This window comes from Cryptomeria japonica, chromosome 4, assembly GCF_030272615.1.
Source record: "Cryptomeria japonica chromosome 4, Sugi_1.0, whole genome shotgun sequence".
NCBI classification, from domain to species: domain Eukaryota; kingdom Viridiplantae; phylum Streptophyta; class Pinopsida; order Cupressales; family Cupressaceae; genus Cryptomeria; species Cryptomeria japonica.
This window is the reverse complement of record NC_081408.1, coordinates 107,932,675-107,955,997: the sequence shown is the minus strand read 5'-3', so window position 1 is coordinate 107,955,997 and position 23,323 is coordinate 107,932,675.

Sequence of the window (23,323 nt, the reverse complement as noted above, 5' to 3'; positions counted from 1 at the left end):
TGTCAATTGAGATTATAAAATTACTTAAAAATCATATTAATTTAATCTTTATTTGATTGTCTTTCTTCTATTTGGTGAAGAAACTTGGATGATAAAAATTACATAATAGACTGTACTCAGGAAATCGCATCATTCTTCATAGTTTAGGGTTTCACTACTCAGTTTAAAAAAAAAGGCTAATTTAGTTGCTACTCATGATGCTCTCTGATTGAACCATGAGGAAGATGATTGGAATCTGCTTTTGAACAACCAATATCTTCCAATTAATAGGTGAATCTTATTCACATCATACACATTTAGTTGAAACATCATGGAATTATTATAATTTGTAGCAGTATTTCAAAGGGAAAAATAACAAAAAATATAGAACTACCTTATATCCCTTTTATAACGCAAATTCAGAAAGACAGTATACATAGAAACTAAAGCCAATATGCAAATGAACGAAGCTGGGTAATTTGTAATTGGATATTTCTCCTACTATTCAAAGGTGCAGGTAGAGAACTCAAGCAGTCTAATCCAAAGGCTGTTAAGGGCGACTGGTATAAGTATAAACATGTATGTGTTAGGTCCCAGAGACAACTGAGAGGGGAGGGGGGTGAATCAGTTGTCCAATAAATTCAAACCAAAAACCACTTAACCAACTTAATGCTTAATATCGTTAAACCAGTCTAATATGTCAGTAGACAGTTTTAACAGTTAATTGCAATACTGGTAAGGATTAATGCATGAAACAAAAGGACAAAGTCATCCACAACACATAACACCAATATTTATACGTGGAAACCCTTTAAGGGGAAAAACTACGATGGGAAACCTTACCCATAATCAAATGATACTACTGCAGATAGTAAGTGTATACAAATGGGGTCTACACATGCAGAAAGGCGAAGCACCTAGAGCTCACTGCTCAATCACAAAATAGGAGTCACATTGACTACAATTGGATGGTTAAATCCAATAAGAATTTACTGCTCAAAATAGCATCTTTATATGCTGGATTCAGTACCAGTGTAGTTCTGTTTGTCTTCACAAAAACCCTCCTTCAAACTTCAAATGATGTCTGTGTGTATAGCTCTTCTTATTCTCACATATACCTTCACACAATCCTTTTTCGCATTCCACATTCAATCTTACAAATAAGATCTTACATTTATACCATACCCTAAGACCAATTTTAGTAGGTCAGCTCTAAAGGATAATACAATAAAATTAATTTACAAATCAATTAATACTCGATGCAATAACCGATTCATCATGTCGGCTTAATGCATTTACAACAATAATAAGTCATCTTCATAGCATGCCATGCTGATCTGGAAAAGATAAACCTATCGGTGTAACCTAGACCTATTTGCCGGTAATAGCAAATATGCAAATATGAATATACCAATAAACAAAACTCCAAGACAAGGTGTCCACACGATGTCTTCGACATAACCAAGTGTTTTCCATGCCCTTCCAAGTGATGGTGATGATTATATCCTGCCGGTGTACAAGATACCGGTGACTGTGCATAAGTTACTTGCTTGCCGGTGAATGTTGTTGATTCTCCAAAGTGCTAGAGCTGATAAGTGTTTAGTAGGTGTTGACATCAATGACAAAACCATACCAAAATACCAACAATCTCCCCCTTTGGCATTGATGGCAACACAAGATGGAAAAAACATCAAAGTGCCAAAACAAAAATGCCAAATACCAAAAACCAACAATCTCCCAAAAAGAGATCATAACCAGAAATCAAAATATAGATATAGAGAGTAATAATCTCTCCCCCTGGGAGCAACATGTGTTTTCCTTGTGTTTTTCCATACCAATCTCTCCCCCTTTGACATCAATGACAAAACCATATCAAAATACCAACAGTATGACTATCAAAGTAAGTGTTATTATGCATCTCTAGATAGAGAGGCAATGAGATCGCTTCAACTAGAGTTGCATGGAAATGAACAAGGCATCATCTATGGACATGGTGTCAGATATAGATACAAGTAATTTTCAAGATCCTATGGTAAGATACAACTAGACATTGCATAGAAATAGACACTAAATCAGATATGGACATGGTGTCCAATATAGATACAAGTAATTTTACGAGAAAAGAGGGCTCTGAAAATTCTTTTGGTTGGCGACTTTTGTATATGCATTCTTTTGCATTGAGGCATATTTGTAATGAATAGTTTGTAATCAGTATTATGTCATTTTGTAAAAGTTTTTTTCAGTTTTAATAGAAAAGAAATCACATGTCTCTAGCATTGTTTGTTTTGAGTTTTATTTCCCAGTGTATTGCCTTTTGATTGGCAATCATAGTTGGAATCTGTTTGAGTCTAGTTGCGCATTTTATTTTCCATTAGTAAAGCCAATTTTTGTATCACTATTACTATTCTCCACGTTAGATGTGTATGAAAAATTTGGAAGCATCAAGAAGGTGTATGGACTGTTTTGTATTTCTGCGATGAGTTTCGTTTAATGTCTGGAGGTGTATAGATGTCAATATTTATCTAAAGTACAACTTATGGAGTGCACAAGAAATTTCTATGCATAGTTAGTAATTAGCCCAACACTAAAGGCTCCATATTCCATTATAGAAATATTCAGAGACAAAGATGCAAAAGTGTCATTCACGACCATAAGAACCATTGCCAATAATCTGGCCAAGCAACTAGAACTATCCACATCCCATACAGGAGTTGATATGATCAAAGATAGGTGAGTTCTATTCTCAGCCAATGGCCATTATAGAATTGGATGTATGCATTTAGATATAGGTTACTCGTGTAAAATTTAAACTTGTGGGCAGGTGGCAGGATGGACAAAGGCATAAGGACATCTAGTAGAAGGGAAGAATTAGACAATTGTTACTTCATTTCAAATGACATCTTGTTGAAGGAGACCATGTTATTGCTCAACTCATGTTTCTCTACATGAGGATTGTCTATTTATAGATAAAATTAGTTGTGACTCACTTTGAGAAAATGTGGAATAACATATTGGCTTGAAAGTAGAAGTTCTGTGGGTCCTGAGAAGCTTTGAGTGACATGCTTGACAATCCATTTTCAATCAAATGTTCATATACAAGAACCTCCAGACACTAATTCATAAATAGTAAATGGTTGCTACTTCAAGCACTTTGTTATTGGAGTAAATATAGTAAGCTCTACTTGGATGTGTAGTATGCCAAGTTTTCTGAGGACTTAGAACTTGGAAGTCACTCTTTTAAGGAGTAGCCATGCAATGCAATATTATTGAACAAGAGATGACAATATGTGACCAAATAGCTGGAATCCCATCTGGAAGCATGGTTGGAAAGTCACAAATAAGACATCTATTATCTTGGACAAGGAAGCTTCTTTAGACAGATTATAGCTTGCCATTATTAGTATTGATTCTAAGAACAAAATTTCTACTAACACACTTTTGCTGAGTATTTGTAAACTTATAGAATTAACCATTGTCAAGACTGCTTGTAATTTGATTTGTCTCTTGGATGCCCGTGGGCCCCACATTAGGGTAATTACAGCAACCTAGTGTCGATTTCTACATTCCAGTGGTATTACACATTGCTTGAGTCTTTGAAATTTGTATGTCTAAGTGTATGGGGTTTCAGTACAAGAAGCCTGGTCTTGAACTTCTCGATCCTTCATTATACATCACAATTTAGGCATATGGAAGAAAATATCTATACCAAAGATACCAACTTTGAAATGTTTAATAAGATAGAGAGCACTTGGTGCTGACAAAGAGATTGATCACAAATGTTGACAATATTGTAAGAAATTTAAATACAATTCTGAATCCAAAATAAAAAGTTGGGAAAAAATGAATGCAACTCTGAAAGTTTTAGGCAAGGCAAGCATATAGGAAACAAAAGTTAAAGGAAATTACAAGCAGGATATCTTACACGCAATACCTAGTGAAAACATCTCTACCCAGCAGAGTCCTCCGACTGTCGCACTTGTGTTTCACTTGTCAAAAAATACATTGACTAGAAGATTAAACCCGTTCTTGTAAAATAGGGTACAGAAAGAGAGAGAGGAAAAAACTCTAATAATACCTAGCTACCTCTGCAGCAGCCATGGAAAGGGCATTTGTGAAAATGGTGCAAGAGCGCTGGGAGAAAGAGCTCCCGATTTCACATTATAGTGCGCAATTCAAGAGATTACAGGTGCCATATTCATCAATGCCCAGATATAAAACCCCAAATGCCAACTGTTCATTTCTAACAATTCTTGCCCTGTAGCCTCCTACAGAGACGATGATCACGAGAAATGAGTACCCCGAAACCATTATTTTGTCAGCCCTGGCATGGGAAGTTGTGCGTTCTCTTGTATTGGTAAGAGCGAATTCCTCTGCCAGCCATCTGCAGGGGCAATCAAGGGCTGCCAAAATACATTGCATAAAAAATATGCATCTCGTACCTAACACATCTTCGAAAATATTTTTTTATGAAAGATCTGGACAATTTGATTGGGTGAGTGGCAATAGATTAATTACTGTTTAAATGTTATGCCTCGGCTATAGTCCCTGCCGGCAGGAACTATAAAAAAATTTAATGAACTTTCTTCTTTTGTGAATTATGCTACTCCTTTAATAGGGATAAAAAAATATCCTCGCCAATTACCACATGAATCGCTTTCTCCACTCGGCCAGTCCATATGAAAAACTATTTTTAGTACCTCCTTCGTGATGTTGCCTGACTCTAGGTACTCGGACTTAGGAATTGGCACCTTGATACGCTTGTTGAGGGGAGTATTTTCCACAATGTTTTTCATTGATTACTAGCAAAGTTGAATATTGTAGAGAGAAATGGTCAAAACTTTATGGAGAGCAGAATATATTTTAGGCTTACATGCTATACGTAATGGTTGCGGATTACCTATATCGCCACCAAATTAGGGAAAAAAATTGAAGCATGCTCGAGCCTCCCCAGATTAATTTGAATTCATGCTCAGAACTAAAGTTTGTTGGGTGGGTTTGGTATAGGTGCGAAAGGAGAATAATGAAGGTGATGCTATCTTCATGTACTATGCAATGGATGTTACTCATAAAAATTCGCCACATGTGGAAAATCTACACATCAAAAGAAACAACAATTTATATAATTAATAATTAATCAAATCATGATAGGCCTTTTTGAATTACCTAGAAATTGCTGATAAATTTGTTATCTATCATGATGATATTCTCTTCTCCATCACAAGGTAAATTGGCGTGGACATCTGCCGCATGATTATCCTTTCTGTAGCAATGGCCATCGGAACTTCTTGAAAGTTGTTTAAGAGTTTCTAAACTTGACTGAGAAGACAATGAGTCGACCAGCAGGACGCATAAACTTTTTTGAGAGAATTGATAATAATTTTTTTTTATTGAACAATGCTTGAATTGATAATAATTAGTGAACCACCTTCTATCGAGATATGTTGAACTGCTAATTGATTAGCTAATTTAAATCTCACAAAGATAGTTTGAGCCTTTTCCATATTATTTGTGCCATTTGAAATTTTTAATTCTATATCCCTTTTTATTTGACCACTGGAGTCCTTGATGACCGAACCTGCACCCGATACCCATGGATTTTCTATAGAAGTTCCATCAAAATTCAGTTTGATTTGTGAACTGTTAAGGGGAATCTAAGAAAACTGAGGTTTATTAACTTTAGCATGTAGAATCATTAATTCTGATTTTGGAATGAAAATCATTTTTCATTTCGAAACAATTCTTGAGTCTGATGAATTAAAAGTTTTAACCTCATTTTGACCTTTGTAAATGTTGTTCTTTACTATCTAAGAGATGGAGATCTATTTTTTTTAATTTCTTTGAATGAAAAAATTATTTGCAAATTTTTCTTATGTTTCTTTGCCACTAGATATTCTAGACTATCAAAGAAGGGGTTCTAATTTAGATGGAAGAGAGAAAAATATCTTTGTGCAAATTAGGCCAACAAGAAAACATTTTTACTAGTGAGTTGGGTAAAGGTGATGACCAATGAAGTTTTTTACCAAGATCAACGGTTATCTAGTTATCTGAGAAATTACAATTAAGTAGGAGATAATCTACATCTTCTAGTTGTTATGAACACAGAACACAATTAAATGTTCTTGCAATGCCAATATTTGTAAGTCAATTAGTTGTGATGATTTTTCTATTGAGTGCTAACAATGAGAATGTTTTATATTTAAGAAGAACAATACTGTACTGGCAAAGCTTATAAGGCTACTCACTACTATCTAAATTGCTAGTTTTTGTTACAAGCTAGGTTGTCGTTGCACCAAAAGATCGATTTGTCAATGCCCAATACAACCACTAGACTTATAGAATCCACAGGAGGCTGTTAAACCATGTTGTAAATCCTCGCGAGGGATGCTGGCCCACTGCCAACAATCCCCCTCCCAGCATCACTCGTTGCGGCCTGCGTGATTCAAAGTTGTGACCAAGCTCTGATACCACTTGTTACAAGCTAGGGTTGTCGTTGCACAAAAAGATCGATCTGTCAATGCCTAATACAACCACTAGACTTATAGAATCCATAGGAGGCTGTTAAACCATGTCGCGAATCCCCATGAGGGATGCTAGCCCACTACCAACAAGTTTAACATTATAATTTATTGATTTGGAATCATATAAAAGAGTCCTTTAAATTCGTTTAAAATATTTTTTGATTTTGGAGTAGAGTAGAGAGCTATAATTTTTAGATAATTGAGAAGTTGCATTGAGTGAATTTGTTCCATTTAACATTTGAGTCTAAAGAATGTTCTTGAAGGACAAAGTAATCTTCATGTGCTTGTCTTTTGTATTTGTTTTATTCAATATATGAAGTTTTTTTGTGAATGCATTTCTTGAATCATATTTTTTCCAATCATATATACCTTTTAGGCTTTGTAGGTCCATCTATTATGTTTATTCTTCAAAATGAACACTCCATGTTCTTGTTTCTAAAGTATTTGATTGACCCTTAGCTCATGTGATCTCTCAATAATTAGTTAATAGTATGTCTCTTCCCAATTAATATAGAAAATTAACTAAAAGTTACTCTTTTAATGACTCTAAAGAGGAGCAATATTATTTAAACAATCTACTACCTAATATTTAACATTTTGTCATTACCCGATGTGTGTGTGTGTGTGTGTGTACATATATATGCATGCATATTTTATCTAGGCCAATAGTGAAGAAAATTATGATTGTCATCAAATGGCCAAGGATCCATGCTTTATTTCTCATTTTTATTTCTCTAAGTCCATAGACAAGGAATTTCCTTATGTTTTAAATAGATTATCAAATTTATAGAAGGAAAGGAATATTCAAATTATCTAATTAGCTATGTAGTGTCAATCAATCATTTAGCTTGGAAGGGCCTTAACTTTGGTATTCTTCTTATCCTACAAGACACTATTAATTTTTATGGAAATTTTACCATTATGATTATTTAGAGATCCTAGGAACCATCAAAGCATGGTTATGGAGTAAAAAATATCTTTCTTTAGATAGTCTATTTGTTAGCAAACCTTGCAGTTGGTGGTCTTTATGTCTCTCAAGCTAAGCATGAACTAAATATTGGTGCCTCAATTTATTTCCTTAAAATTTTTGAAGCATGAAATTCATATATTAGAAAAAACCAAACATAGAGCTTCTGAGAACTTCCTCTCTTAGTAGAATTGAAATTAAAAGTTAGGGTCACTACCAAATATAAAGATGCCTTTCAATTTTTATCAACATTACATCACCCTTGATTGCTGATAAAATTGGGATTAGTTCTCTCAAACCTTGATTGAAGCATTGGAAATGGTAGTGAGACATGATCCTTTATAGATACAAGCTTTAGACCGGTTATATGTGGTTATGTCTCCATCTTCTTAAGGTTAATAAAATTAATCTCCAGAAGTAGTTTCAATCATTTGTTGGGACTTAGCATCACATATTAAAATGTGTTTGGCTACTTATTTTGGCTCCTAAATGATATCACATTCTTGTCTACATTTAATATTAGGGCCTCACTTTGAGTAGTCAATTAACTCATATGGGTATTCCCCATCCTTGTTGTTCTTTTTGTCACAACATGGAGTCCTTCAAATATTTTTTCTTGTTTCTTTCTAAAAATCATGAAGATTGAACTCAAATCCATGACTTTTTCAACATATTTAGGCCTAACCCTTTCTCTTGGCATATGATTGATCTTGGAAACTAGTTTTTATTGGTGCTAATAGGGCAATTCACCTAATTATTCAATAGTGATGTCATATTCCTAGTAATTTACTCAATTTTACTTAGGTTTCACATGGGATAATTATCACCTTATGTCTTGAGTCAGAATATTAAGATGTGCATGCAATAATTTTATGTAGCCCTATATTTAAATTGGCCTATATAACTTAGGGTCTCTCTTTGTATTCTTAATCAATCATAATCATCCTAATCTATTAGCATTCCTTAAGTTTTGTATCCTTTGGAAAAAAGGTAGTATACTTTCATATTTAATCTTTCTTCTATCTTTATTTAGGGTCCTAGATCTTGGGTGGCTACAATTAAGCCAAATATTTCATCATATAGATAATTCTATAGGAAATTTTATACTCTTATCTCTCACACAAATCTACATAGATTTGCCATGCTCTTAGAGAATAATTTTCTTCAACATTTTGAAAGATAGATATAGTTCTAGAATTTTTTCTTGTTGTTTTGGTAATTTTTATTTTTTATTGTCCTCTAAAGCCATGATTCTATCTAATAATTTTATGTAGATTCAAGTGGAAGCTCATAAAGTTTTTTTTGATGTGTCCCATCTACAAGAGTTTTTGGACTATTGGAGAATGCCTCATGCACTATTGCTAGAGTCTCACGTGATGTTTATCTCCTCAATGATGGCACATGTGTAGTGTATCTATTCTAAGAGGCATGAGTAGTCAATGAGATAATGGACCCATTCGTATGATCATTGTGGTTCTCAACCTTATATGCCAATGAATATTGACCTCTTTGTGATGGTTGGGACTAAATGCCTTTTACCTTGGCTCATGGGTAGGGATACGTTTCTAATTGGTTTGACTTAAGAAAATTCTCTCGTCATGATCTACCCATCTCTCTTCCTTGCATTCAACAATACACTAGCAAGCCTCTTGAAAAATATGATAGTCTCACTGGATGGAACAAATTCATATCATTGTCCTTATGGATGCTTGTTGCAATCTAGATGACAAACTTTGCCTCCCTATATTATAGATATATATTTTTTCACTACTTAGGTTTTCTCTTGATTTTTTCTGGATTCAATTGCGTAAGTATTTTTATCATATAGACACAAATGAATCCAAAAAAAATCAAGAGAATACAACATGGACTGTTGAAATCTCATAGCATTTACTTTGGTTTTCTTTATACTTAGCCTATTTTTTAGTTCATCATTTCATTGGAGCTCACTTAGTTATAGTTTTTGGATGTTAATCTCTAGGTAAAAGCACAAAATTGTGTCTCATTTTAGGCTAACTTATCAGCACAAGTAGCTTTAATTAATTCTAACTAAAAAAAAATTTAGTCAAACATATGGTCTATATAGATTCATTATAGCTAAGTTATATATAGACCACAAATTTTCCAATTGGAAGTGTCTACTAAATGTATATTTTATACCACTTTGGATCTAATTGCCAAAAAAAAAAAAAGTTGATATTTCAACAACTCTTGCTTTTATAAATAATATTTTTTTTGAAATGTAAAAATACCCTTTTATAGATCTATAAGTGAATTTTCCAAAATATATATTTTTTAATATTTAAATTATATTTTATATTTTATATTTTATTTTTATTGAAAGTAGATCATCAACACTAAAATATAAGTTTGATTATCTTGTCAAGGAAAAATACTAAACTTTATTTAAATTTTTTTTAAAAATACGGTGCAGTAGAGAAAGGAATCTGTGTCAAGAAGATATAATTATTTTCTAATTTGGATAAATAAATAATTAAGAAAAAAATTAGTGGGAATTGGAAAGAGTTATATGTCAGTACATACAACTTTTCAAATTTATTGAAAAATAATAAAAATTATATCCATGCACTAAAGTTTCAAGTTATCAATATACACAAAAAAATTGATGAAAAAAAGTAAAATTCACTAATTTAAGTGTGGTAGCTTGTGTAACTTCAATTTCAACATTTTATCAACAACTAATAGAGTTTACTTTATAAAATACTACATTCAAATAATTTTTTTAGAATTTTATTAAAATTACAAACATAAAATAGCAAAAGAATATCAATTTTGTTAGTTTACATCATTTCAAAATTCAAAACATATATTTTAGTTTCTATTGATTTACTTTAAAATTTTGAATCAACATTGACCATTTCTTTTATAAAAGTGTGTCACAGCTTTGTACTTTTACCCCTCTACCACCCTTTTTTTTAATTTGAATATTATGCTATCATTTATTTAATCATATAAAAAAAGAAACATTCATCGAAAATAAATAATATATTTTTAATTAGTAAAAATCAACCTCTCAAACAATCTACTCATTTACTCATGCAGGAGCACCCTTATTGTCAAAGTGAACCATTTTTGGCTTTTCGTCTTGTTTTGTTATTTTTGATGTAAATAAGGTCAATATGGAACCATTTGTGACGTTTTGGGGTTATTTGGTTCAAAGATATAAAAGTTTCTAACAAGTTGTCATTGTTGTCAATGTTGTCATGACAACTTTTTACTTAATGCTATGAGATTTCCATAATCCATGTTGTATTTTATTGAGTTTTTTCTAGATTCGATTGTGTATGTATTTTTAATCATCAACGTTTCAAATCACACTTTGTGGTTCATCATTAGGACGCAAAATTCCAAGGAGATGAAAAATAGTGAGTTGTAGATCTTTATATTCTCTCCTAGATCTACAACTCTGATTCAAAACGTTGATGATAAAATATACATACACAATCAAATCTAGAAAATGTTAAGAAAAAACTTTTCACTTGTAATGACAACTTCTTAATATGTTGTTAAAGGGTAGTTGTAGGAAGGTTAAAAATGATAAACTAATTGCTATGGAATAAACATGTCTTGTAAACATGACCCCAGGGGTTGATGAACTTTTAAATGAAGATTGGAGTCAATTTGGAGCAATTTTCCTTGTGTTTTCCTATAATATTGCTGCTATTTCATTTGGTAGGTATTCTGTAGTAAATTTAATAACCTGAAACCTAGTGGAATTGAAAGCCATGTGAATCTAATTTTCATTGCACTTGGTCTGCTTAAATTTCATCCAATATTTTGAAAGATATTTCATTTTTTGTATAGACATATTGAAAGATTGTATTTTTTTGTGGTAACAGTCTGAAAAAATTGAATGGTATGGATCCGTAAGAACTGATATTGGTCTAAATCCAATTGGATAATTTAAGACTATGAATCTACTTTCATTTCCTTCTCATCTCATTAAATTTCATTGAGTATTTTGAAAGTTAGAGCATTTTCTTTGCAAGTTGGTCAAAACCCTATCTAGCGCAAACAACAAACAAATAAAATGTAATATCTCCATCTTCCTATGGTGAAAAATGCTATAAATTTGTGAAGACATATGTAATAACATTATCTAGAAGACCCCAAAGCCTTTGGTCCTAATGTCAAGGTTTGGACATGTTTCTTTTCACCAATAAGTCTGATCTTCTGAGTATATCAGACTATGAAGGCATAGATGAGTGGATAAGAGAGGAATAGAGTGTAGTTAAGCCCTTTGACCATTGGATAAGTGAAATGAAGGATATGTATAGGTTCCAATGACTTGTATGAATTCTTTTTGAGTCATTTTGGAGAAGTTGGAGTCCATTATGTATTGACTATTCTTAAGGACTGAATGCCACATTGAGGACATAGACAGTGTTAAGAACAATAGGAGTGCATTGTTGTGTTTTGTCATTGAACACTCAAGCAAACCAATTGAATGGGAAGTGATATGACCTCAAAGTCAATGGTTGAGGGCTTAGAGGTACTTATGACTTGTTGTTGGCCTAGTTCATGAGAGACGTCATTTGGCTTTAAACATGATAATCTAAAATTGAAGAACCTAGGACGTGAATTTGTAAAAAGACCCCACAAGGAAGAGTGATGGTCATTGTGTCACATATTGAGGTTTGATCATGAAGTTTGGGAGTTTCCATTTGGTTATGTTTAATGGTGTTAGGAATGGTCATGTGATACAAGTTTAGGAGAGTCCCATAAGTCACACCAATGATGGAGTTGGGAACACTTTGTCAAACAAAAGATTGATGATCTAGAATTGTCCTTCCTCTACTTCATTTACTAATTTTATTTCAAAATATCACAACAATATATATTAAAAACTAATTATAAAAATAAATATTTATAAATAAAAGTAAACTATTTCTCAAAATTGAATTAATTATTGAAAAAAGAGAATAATTCAATTACTTCATCACAAAAAAATATATCTCACTGTATTTTTAACATTAAAAAGAGACATATATTCCTTGAAGAAGTAAGAACAAATAAACACGCATAATTTTTTATTATTTTGTTCTTTCAACTCCATTCAATTCTTGGCATCTGCAATACATCGAACATTTGAGATGGGCACAATTCCCTCGTGTAATTGAGGGGCAATAAGCACAGCCATCGAAATATTATTTAGATTATTACTTGAAATAGAAACCCAACCTGTAAATGTAAAAAAACAATCCTATAGACATTTGAGATGGGCACGATTCCCTCCGATAATTGTGGAACAGATAAGCACAGATTACTACTTGAAATAGAAACACAAATTATAACTCTTAGAAAACAAAGCCTATAACCACTAGAAACAGAAACAAGTACAGAAGTTTCTCTAACGGCAGGTTATGCGAGCCTCCAATAGATATTTCATAGACATGAGGAAGGAAGGAATATATCTGGTTAGATCAGGAGGACTCTCTTTCTTCACACACGCCCACTCAAATTTCATCAATAAATTGGCAAGAGTGATGGGAAGATGAACGTTAGCAAGGTCCACCCTGCACATACTCGTCTTCCTGCTCCTAACGGTAGGTACAAAATTCTCACCTTGTCGGAATTCATATTGCCAAGGAATCTCTCCGGAATAAAGTGATCAGGCTCTTTCCACGCTACAGGATCATTGCAGACACTCTGCAGATTTCAAACAACTGATGATTTCGCTGGTATAGTGATGCCCATCACCTTACACTGCTCCATAGTTTGGTGTACTATTGCCATATCTGTCAAGGTTGAAAGAAAATTGTGGCCTTTCATTATGTGATGAAGATTCCCCAATAATGGTAGCATGGGAGGACAAGGAGGCCATTTGGTCCTCCTCCTTGATAACAAAAAGTCACAAGCTATGGTAGCAACACATATGAGAAACAACCAAGTCAGAGGAAGTAATATTGCAGTGCCTGCTCCGATGGGGAAGTGGAAGAAATGGAGGATCTCAACATAGGTACTGCCACCCAGTATATTATCCATTCTACAATCACAAATTCACAATCACAATCACAATCAAAGGTTATTCCTGAGCTGAGTTTGTTTTTCGTCTTTCTCGGAGTCTAAGTTTATTTATTACAACACAGATACTTTATTTTTTATTTCTCATCACATGTGAGCCACGTGTCTTGATATTAGTATCTAACCTAGAACGTTGAGATTTTCATTTAATAATAACAACTTGCTTCACAATCGAGTATATTTATATATTTCTTTCCCAAGATCTAATATGCACCTGTGGATTAGATCTACTTACGAGCTCTTACATAATTTTTTTTGAAATTATGTCTATATAAATAGACATTATTCCTAACTACTAAAAAAAATTCTTATCTAATTGTGAAACTCTTATAATCACTTTTGCTTTTGTCATAAAATCAGACTACATTAGCATTCTTAAGTTATTTCACTTCTTTGTCAAATGCAGTAACATATCTTAATTTTATATTGAATCTATTATAATAAGTTTTTTTTTCAAATTTCATGTTAGCTTCAGTAAAACAATATATTCAATATTCATTTTATACTTTACTTTATTATTATATATCATTAAATCAAATCCAAAGACAAAAAAGAAGACATCTTTAAAGTAAAAAACTTTCTAAGATCTTTATCAATATGCCCAATCTTCAATAAAAATATTTAAACATGAAAATAAATCTTTATATACTAATACAAAAGAATTACAAGTCATAGATACATTTTCACAAATTAGATTGAGATCCATATAAATCTATTTCCACAAATTAGATTCAAATCCATATATAGATTAATTATAAATAATTAAGTTGTTAGTTGTGGCATGTATATTACATTGCATGCAAATTTATTTGATCAACATTTCAGATCACGCTCTATGATCCATCATTAGGATAAAGAGAGATAAGAGAGAAAGAATGGATCATAGAGTGTGATAAAAAATTTTGATCATAAAAACTTTTACACTATCTAATCTAGAAGCAATAGCTAGAAATTTATGGATTTTGGAAATCTTATATAGTTAACAATTAAGCTCTCACATTAAATTGTCTTAATAAAAAATTATTAATCTCTCACATAAAATTTATTCATCACACTATTAGAATTTCAACTATCAATAGCTTCTTTGTGTCCTTAGATGACAATTTATTAAGACAATTTTATTTATTTATATTTCATATGTAAAATTATGTGTACACTTTCAATCCAACAACTTTTCATCTAATATTCAAGCATTGTATTTCTTTGTAATACACACCATCATTCATAAATTATATCATGCTTCACATGGAAACAACTACAAGAATCAACATTACTCATTCATAGAAAAACACATTCTTATTAGTATTTGAAACAAAAATAAGAAATATCTATTAATAATGATAATTTATTTAATTGAATAAAGCTGAAATGTACATAGAAGAATAGTAATCCAAAAAATGAAACTACAATAAGAAAAATAAAATTCATATACAAAGAACATAAAAAAAACTTCAGAATTAAATAATATAAAACTAATCTTCTTACTATATGCTTCATTGCTCCTTCAAATTTAGCTTCAAAATGAAATTTTCTGACATACTAACTTTTTTTTTTTTCGTAATGATTTTTAGAAAATATTAGACAAAGCAAAGGATCTTAAAATAAATCCAATTTTTGTTTCCATATGTATCAATTGAGGCAATTCCGAGTACTCTCAATAGGTTTGTCAAGGGTCTAAATTTTGAGTCATTCCTCAACACCAAGAATCTCCAATTATGTGCTTCTTCTCTTTTGATCTAGATGCATTTTCAAAAATTTATGTAAAGTGGACAATTGGGAGCTTAGCCAATTCTCTACGTGTGAATTGGAAAATCACTAAGCTCAATTTTCACTTGAGGAAACTTTACATTCAAAAGAGGGGTTGAATTGTTGGCTTTTCAATATAAGGAGATTGTTGATATTCATTAAGGATATTGAGAAGGTTGTTGGAGATTATTTGATATAACTGAAAAAAAGGTGATAACCATCTTTATAACATTATTTTGTCATTGATGTCAAGAAATTGATTTTCTGATTCAGTATGATGTTGCCATATCTTGAGAAGATTGATTTGAAGAGAATTAAGATGTCGGTAAAAGACACAGAAAGAATGTGATAAGAAATGGGAGAAATAAGATATTCAATGGGCAACTATTACCGAGTTAGACAATGATGAGATCATGATGTTTAGATTGTTTTGATATCCTACATATGTTGTTGATTGTAAGGTTAATACTATGCTATGTCACCGAGCAAAGAACCTAGTCGGTAAACCCTAAGGAACCTAGTCGATAAACCCTAAGCTTAACGATATCAGTTAATGAAGGCAGAATGTCTACTGAGTGAAGTTTAGTATTTACCAAGTTGCAACCGAGTTATGACAGATCGTATTGGATGAATACAAGCATTATTTAATGAAGGAAAATGATGAGCTAGAGCTTTATTAAATGATTGGTATGTCGTGCATGACGTTTGTTAAGAATCTATGACAATGGAAAATCAAGAGAAAGATCTACAGTGCAGATTGAACCACAATAACCTAGCACAAGTTCCTAGAAAGGAATGCAAGTCCGTAGGCGAGGTAAAACATTTTCAGATCGAAGGATAGATTGAACCTAGTCAAGATTGAAGATCTGACGGCTAAGATTGATCATGGGAAATGTGATCAAGGAGATTAAGCAGTTAGCAATTGTTTATAAATAAGGAATTATTGATCAACAATGTATGCGGGTAGGTGTAAGCACAAAGATGCTACTTAGTGATTACCGAACACAGAAGCTTGAAGACCTATTTGAATAATAGAGTAGGGAGCCCAATAGAGGGACAAGATAAGTCCTATGACAAGATTGTTTTGAACAAATAAGAATCTGCTTTAGCATTTTAGATGTGAAGTTGTAGATATATTTTTATTACTGCTATTTTGTAAGTGACAGAAAATCTCTTAACAAAGTGGACTTAACAGTCTTATTTGTAAACCCTCTAGCAAGGTAATATTCTAAATGAGTGTTTGAAATCCTTTGACAAGGTCACTTCTAACAAAGTGAAGATCCAAACAGATCTGAGGGAAATCCCTTAACCGGGTCACATCAAGAAATGTGTTTGTAATCTTTAACAGGATTTCCTTTTAACCGAGCATACTCTAGAAGAGTATATTTCTTAGTGGGTCCGAAATCCCACAGTGGTTTTTCCCTATTTGGGTTTCCATGTTAAATCTGGTGTTATATGTGTTATGATGATTATGTGTTTATGAGTTTGCATGTTTAGCATTTTTTGGTTATATTCCTGAAGTATAAGTTACCGAGGTTGAATCTGTTGATTTTATGGAAGATTAAGTTTGTATGATTCACCCCCCCCCCTCTCATCTTGTTAGCTATTGGCATCAGAACTTTACAATTGGTATCAGAGCTTTGGACTCTAGAAGAAAATTTTAAAGGTACTTGAGGCAAAGATCTGAAGATGTATAAAAGGGATGCACCAAAGCTGAACAAGTCAAGTTTCTCCACATGGCAAAAAAGGATGAAGCTGGATTTATCAGGAATTGGAGAATATGCAACATATTATTTGGAGAATGATTACATACCACCAAGCACCAACCCAATGACCTTGGAAGAGATAAAGGCAAAGCAAGAACATATTCAAGCTATGATTGAAATAACATCAGCATTGACCGACTCAGAGTTTAATGATCTAGAAGGCTCTAATGATGCAAAAGCAATGTGGACCAAGCTTATATCTGTGTATGGCAGTGATGAACATGTCCAAAGAGAAAAAGTAGATAGTCTAAGAGGACAACTTGAATCCATGAGAATGAATGAAGGTGAGAACATAACCAATACAGTACAAGGTTAAAGGAGACTGTCAATCAAATTAAAGGAGCAAGAGGAACTATTGAAGAAAAGGATGTAACAAGTAATATGTTGAGAACCCTTCTACCTGCTTATGCTATTCGAGTATCTGCAATCAATGAATTGAGGTTTGTACCTAACATGCCACTTTCTTTGGATGCTACTATTGGTAAGCTACATGCATTTGAGTTAAGTAACTTTGATAATAGTGGGTCTTCGGTAAATAAAGTAGAATCTGCATTCAGTTCTTTTCATATTGGCGAGACTGATGATTACAATGATAGAATGAGTAAGTATTCTGAAGGAAATCATAGTGGAGCAAGTGAAAGATTTCGTAAGAACATGGAAGAAGTACACAAAATGTATGAGGAAATCAAAAAGCAAGAAGAGTTTGAAGTATTATTAGCCAGAAGGTTACCGAGAGGAAAAGGTAAGTATAAAGGAAAGATACCTTTAAAATGTTTCAATTGTGATAAAATAGGACATATGGCTTCTAACTGTCCTGACAAAGAATCTAGTGAAAAGAGAGAATACCAAGATAACAAGTAGAAGACAACCAATACAGAGGACACCGAGACTTTAGAAGGAGAGACAGAAAGACATGCCTAGTAGCTGATGAAGAATCCAACGATGATCAATCTGATGAAACTGATATTGAGGAAGTTGTTTATGTGGCTATTAAAGATGGATCTGATGAAGAAAGGTATGAAGAAAAAGATCTAATATCTCACATAAATAATAATGATTCTTGGATCATAGACAGTGGATGCTCACATCACATGATAGGTGATAAACACAAGTTTGTTAAATTAGAAGACTATGATGGAGGCTATGTAAGATTTGGTAATGATGCACCATGTCCGATGAAAGGTAAAGGATCTATAACACTTCTTGACAATGCTAAATGTGATGATGTATAGTGGGTTGAAGGTTTGAAATACAATTTGTTGAGTGTAGCACAACTAAACAATACAGGATACCGAATAGAGTTTCAGAAAGGAATTATCAAAGTTCATGACAAGCATGGAAAGTTGGCTGCTAACAAGACACAAACAAAAGGTAATACATTTCATCTTGACTCAAATCGGAACAAGTGTCTTTATGCTAAGATAGATGATACTTGGTTATGGCATAAAAGGTTTTGTCATGTAAATTTTGATAATCTGATCAAAATAAGTAAGAAGCACCGAGTAAGAGGTCTACCGAGTATGGAAAAACTTGAGAATTCTATGTGCCGAGGATGCTAGATGGGTAAGATGACAAGATCAAGCTTTACAAGTAAGTCCTACACTTCTAAAGGAATTTTAGATCTAGTACACACTGATCTTTGTGGTCCCATGAAAGTTCAAAGTTATTATGGTGATAAATATTTCATATTATTTGTGGATGATTACTCAGGGATGATGTCGGTTATGTTTTTAAAAGAAAAATCAGAAGCTTTTCAAATGTTTAAATGGTACAAGGCAAGAGTTGAAAATGAAACAGGAAGATAGCTAAAATGTCTTAGATCTGATAGAGGAGGAGAGTTCACTTCTGATGAATTTAACTTATTTTGTAATGATCATGGTATAAAAAGGCAAGTATCTGCACTGAGAACACCTCAGCAAAATGGGATAGCCGAGAGAAGAAACAGATAAATTGTAGATTGTGATAGAATCGTGATGATAGAAAAGAGGGTACCTCAAACATTTTGGAGAGAAGTAATCAGCACTGCTGTTTACACCCTGAACCAAGTACAACTAAAGAAAGGAACTATTAAGACACCATACGAAATTTGGTATGAAAAGAAACCTAATGTAAGTTATTTTAAAATCTTTGGAAGTAGATGCTATGTTCACAAAGATGACAGAAATGGAAAGTTTGATCATAAAAGTGAGGAAAGAACATTTCTTGGTTATTCTTCTAGAAGTGAAGCATTTAAATGTCTTATTAAATCATCTAATAAAATAGTGGAAAGTGCAAATGTGAAAATTGATGAATTTGCAGAAAGAAATGATGAAGGAAATTCCAAAGAACCAGAAGATTATGAAGAATTAGTTTATGTTCAATCAAGAAGTCCTACTAAGAAAGCTATTGAAGAAAATGAAGATAATGTCCAGTTACTGAGTGATGAAGAAGATCATACAGAGCCTACCGAGCCTATATCAACCAAATATGTCAGAAGACATCATGCATCAAGTCAGATTATTGGAGATAAGGATGATCCAGTGATCACAAAGAACAAACTAAGACAGAACACATGTCTGGTATCTGAATTTGAACCGAGAATAGTAAAAGAGACATTTAACAGTGAAGATTGGGTAAATGCTATGACAGAAGAGATTGATCAAATCAAGAAGAATGACACATGGACACTGATCCCAAGACTGAAGGACAAAAATGTAATCGGTACAAAGTGGATTTTCAGAAACAAGCTAAATGAAAAAGGTGAGGTCATTCGAAACAAAGCAAGACTACTTTGCAAAGGTTATGCTCAAGAAGAAGGAATAGATTATGGTGAGACTTTTGCACCTATGGCTAGACTTGAGGGAGCAAGAACATTGTTGGCATATGTTGCTTTCACAAATTTCAAGGTATATCAAATGGATGTTAAATCTGCATTTTTGAATGGTATACTAGAAGAAGAAGTTTATATAGAACAACCTGAAGGATTTGTTGAAGACAAGAGTAAAGATCAGGTCTGTAAACTAAACAAAGCTTTATATGGTCCGAAAAAAGCACCTAGAGCATGGTATGAGAGACTGCACTCTTACTTAATCAAGATTGGTTTTATAAGGACAAGTGAAAACAACAATATGTACATGAAGAATGATGAGGACAATGGAATACTGATCTCAGCCATATTTGTTGATGATATTATTTTTTGTGGTAATGACTCCTTATGCAAAAACTTTGGAAATGAAATGTGCAAAGAATTTGAGATGTCACTAATTGACGAGATAAAGTATTTTATAGGTTTACAGATACTGCAAATGAAAGATGAGATTTTCATTACTCAATCCAAGTACATAAAGGGAATCTTGAAGAAATTTGGAATGGAGAATTCTAAACCTGTAAGTACTCCTATGACTACTAACTGTAAACTATCAAAGAATGATGAATCTGCATTTGTTGATGAGACACTTTACTGATCTATGATTAGAAAGTTACAATATGTTGTGCATAGTAGACCGGATATAACACATGTAGTAGGTATTGTTGCAAGATTCTCTGCAGATCCCAAGGAAACCCATATGATAGCAATCAAGAGAATTTTCAGATACCTGAGAGGCACTTAAGATTATGGCTTAGTATATGAAAAGAGGAATGATTTTGATTTAAAATTTTATACTGATGCTGATTGGGTAGGCAACATTGATGACAGGAAAAGAACAAGTGGTGGAGCTTTCTTTTTAGGAGAAAGACTAGTGAGTTGGCTTAGTAAGAAACAAGGATGTATTTCACAGTCAACAATAGAAGCTGAATATGTTGCTGCAACATTGAATTGTACCAATATAGCATGGATCAAACAACAGTTGGAAGGTATAAATGAGAAATTTACTGAGCCAGTAACTATATTCTATGATAATACTAGTGCCATTAACATTTCAAAGAATCCGGTAATACACTCTAAGACAAAGCATATATCTATAAAGTATCATTATCTCAGAGAAGAAGTTCAAGAGAAGAAAGTTGTGCTGGAATATATCAGTTCAAAGGAGCAATTAGCAGACATCTTCACAAAGCCATTTCCAAGGGACACTTTTGAATATCTTAGAAGCAAGTTAGGGGTCCTACCCCTATCTTCTACTCACTGACAGAGTTCGGTGAAAGAATCAATTCGATGAATCTACAAAATATTATGTGTGGATTGATGTTGATTTGCGCACTTTAGAAGGTTTTCTAAAGGTGTGTAGGAAATAGTGAATAGAGGCAAGTTTCTCTGACCGAGACTGAGATGATACATAGCAAGGCAAATCACTTCACAAGGGAAGAAATCATGATTTAGTTCTTTTACTTTTTGGCATTGTTGTCAAAGGGGGAGAAGACTAAATGGTTGACTGAATGGTAAAGCCCTAAGTGAAGAAGATAATGAAAGACTAATGATAGGGGCAGAAGATTACTGAAAAAGGGAGAAGACTAAATGCAAGACAACATCTCAGAAGCCTAATGACAAAGGGAGAAGACTTCAGAAGATTTTAACAGCTCAAGGATAACAGGAGAAGTCTAACAACAATCTGAATCCGAATCAATTTGAATATCTTGTTGGTATTACCATTTAAAAAGTTGGTTTTGCCATCAATGCCAAAGGGGGAGATTGTTGATATTCATGAAGGATATTGAGAAGGTTGTTGGAGATTATTTGATATAACTGAAAAAAGGATGATAACCATATTTATAACATTATTTTGTCATTCATGTCAAGAAATTGATTTTCAGATTCAGTATGATGTTGTCATATCTTGAGAAGATTGATTTGAAGAGAATTAAGATGTCGGTAAAAGACACAGAAAGAATGTGACAAGAAAGGGGAGAAATAAGATATTCAATGGGCAACTATTATTGAGTTAGAAAATGATGAGATCATGATGTTTAGATTGTTTTGATATCCTACATATGTTGTTTATTGTAAGGTTAATACTATACTATGTCACCGAGAAAAGAACCTAGTCGGTAAACCCTAAGGTTATCGATATCGGTTAATGAAGGCAGAATGTCTACCGAGTGAAGTTTATTATTTACTGAGTTGCAACCAAGTTATGACAGATCGTAATGAATACAAGCATTGTTTAATGAAGGACAATGATGAGCTGGAGCTTGATTAAATGATTGGTATGCCATGCATGAAGTTTGTTAAGGATCTACAGCAATGGAAAATCAAGAAAAAGATCTACAGTGCAGATTGAACCGCAATAACCTAGCACAAGTCCCTAGAAAGGAATGCAGGTCCCTAGGTGAGGAAAAACATTTTCAGATCGAAGGATACATTGAACCTAGTCAAGATTGAAGATTTGACGGCTAAGATTGATCATGGGAAATGTGATCAAGGAAATTAAGCGGTTAGAAATTGTTTATAAATAAGGAATTGTTGATAAACAATATATGCAGGAAAGTGTAAGCACAGAGATGCTACTTAGTGATTACTGAGCATAGAAGCTTGAAGACCTATTTGAATAACAGAGTAGGGAGCCCAGCAGAGGGACAAGATAAGTCCTATGACAAGATTGTTTTGAACAAATAATAATCTGCTTTAGCATTTTAGATGTGAAGTTGCAGATATATTTTTATTACTGGTATTTTGTAAGTGACACAAAATCTCTTAACCGAGTGGACTTAACAGCCTTATTTGTAAACCCTCTAGCAAGGTAACATTCTAAATGAGTGTTTGAAATCCTTTGACTAGGTCACTTCTAACAAAGTGAAGATCCTAACAGATTTGAGGGAAATCCCTTAATCGGGTCACATCTAGCAATGTGTTTGTAATCTTTAATAGGATTTGCTTTTAACCGAGCATACTCTAGAAGAGTATATTTCTTAGTGGGTCCAAAATCCCACAGTGGTTTTTCCCTATTTGGGTTTCCATGTTAAATCTAGTGTTATATGTGTTATGATGATTATGTGTTTATGAGTTTGCATGTTTAGCAGTTTTTGGTTATATTGCTGAAGTATAAGTTACCGAGGTTGAATATATTGATTTTATGGAAGATTAAGTTTGTATGATTCACCCCCCACTCTCATCTTGTTAGCTATTGGCATTAGAACTTTATAATCTACTAGATCCAATCCTAAATGATGCAAGGACTGAATACTAAGCAAATTGGTTGAAATTGGAATGCAATTGACCCACTTTTGTAAATAGAATATGTAAATTTCTGAAATTGAATATAAAGTAAATGAAAATAGTGAGCTATAGATTTGAGATTCAGTCATCCACCTGGATCTAAGAAGTTTGGGATGATTTGGAGTTGCTTTGTGAAATCAGGAAAAAGTTGTAGGGACCGTGTGTCTAG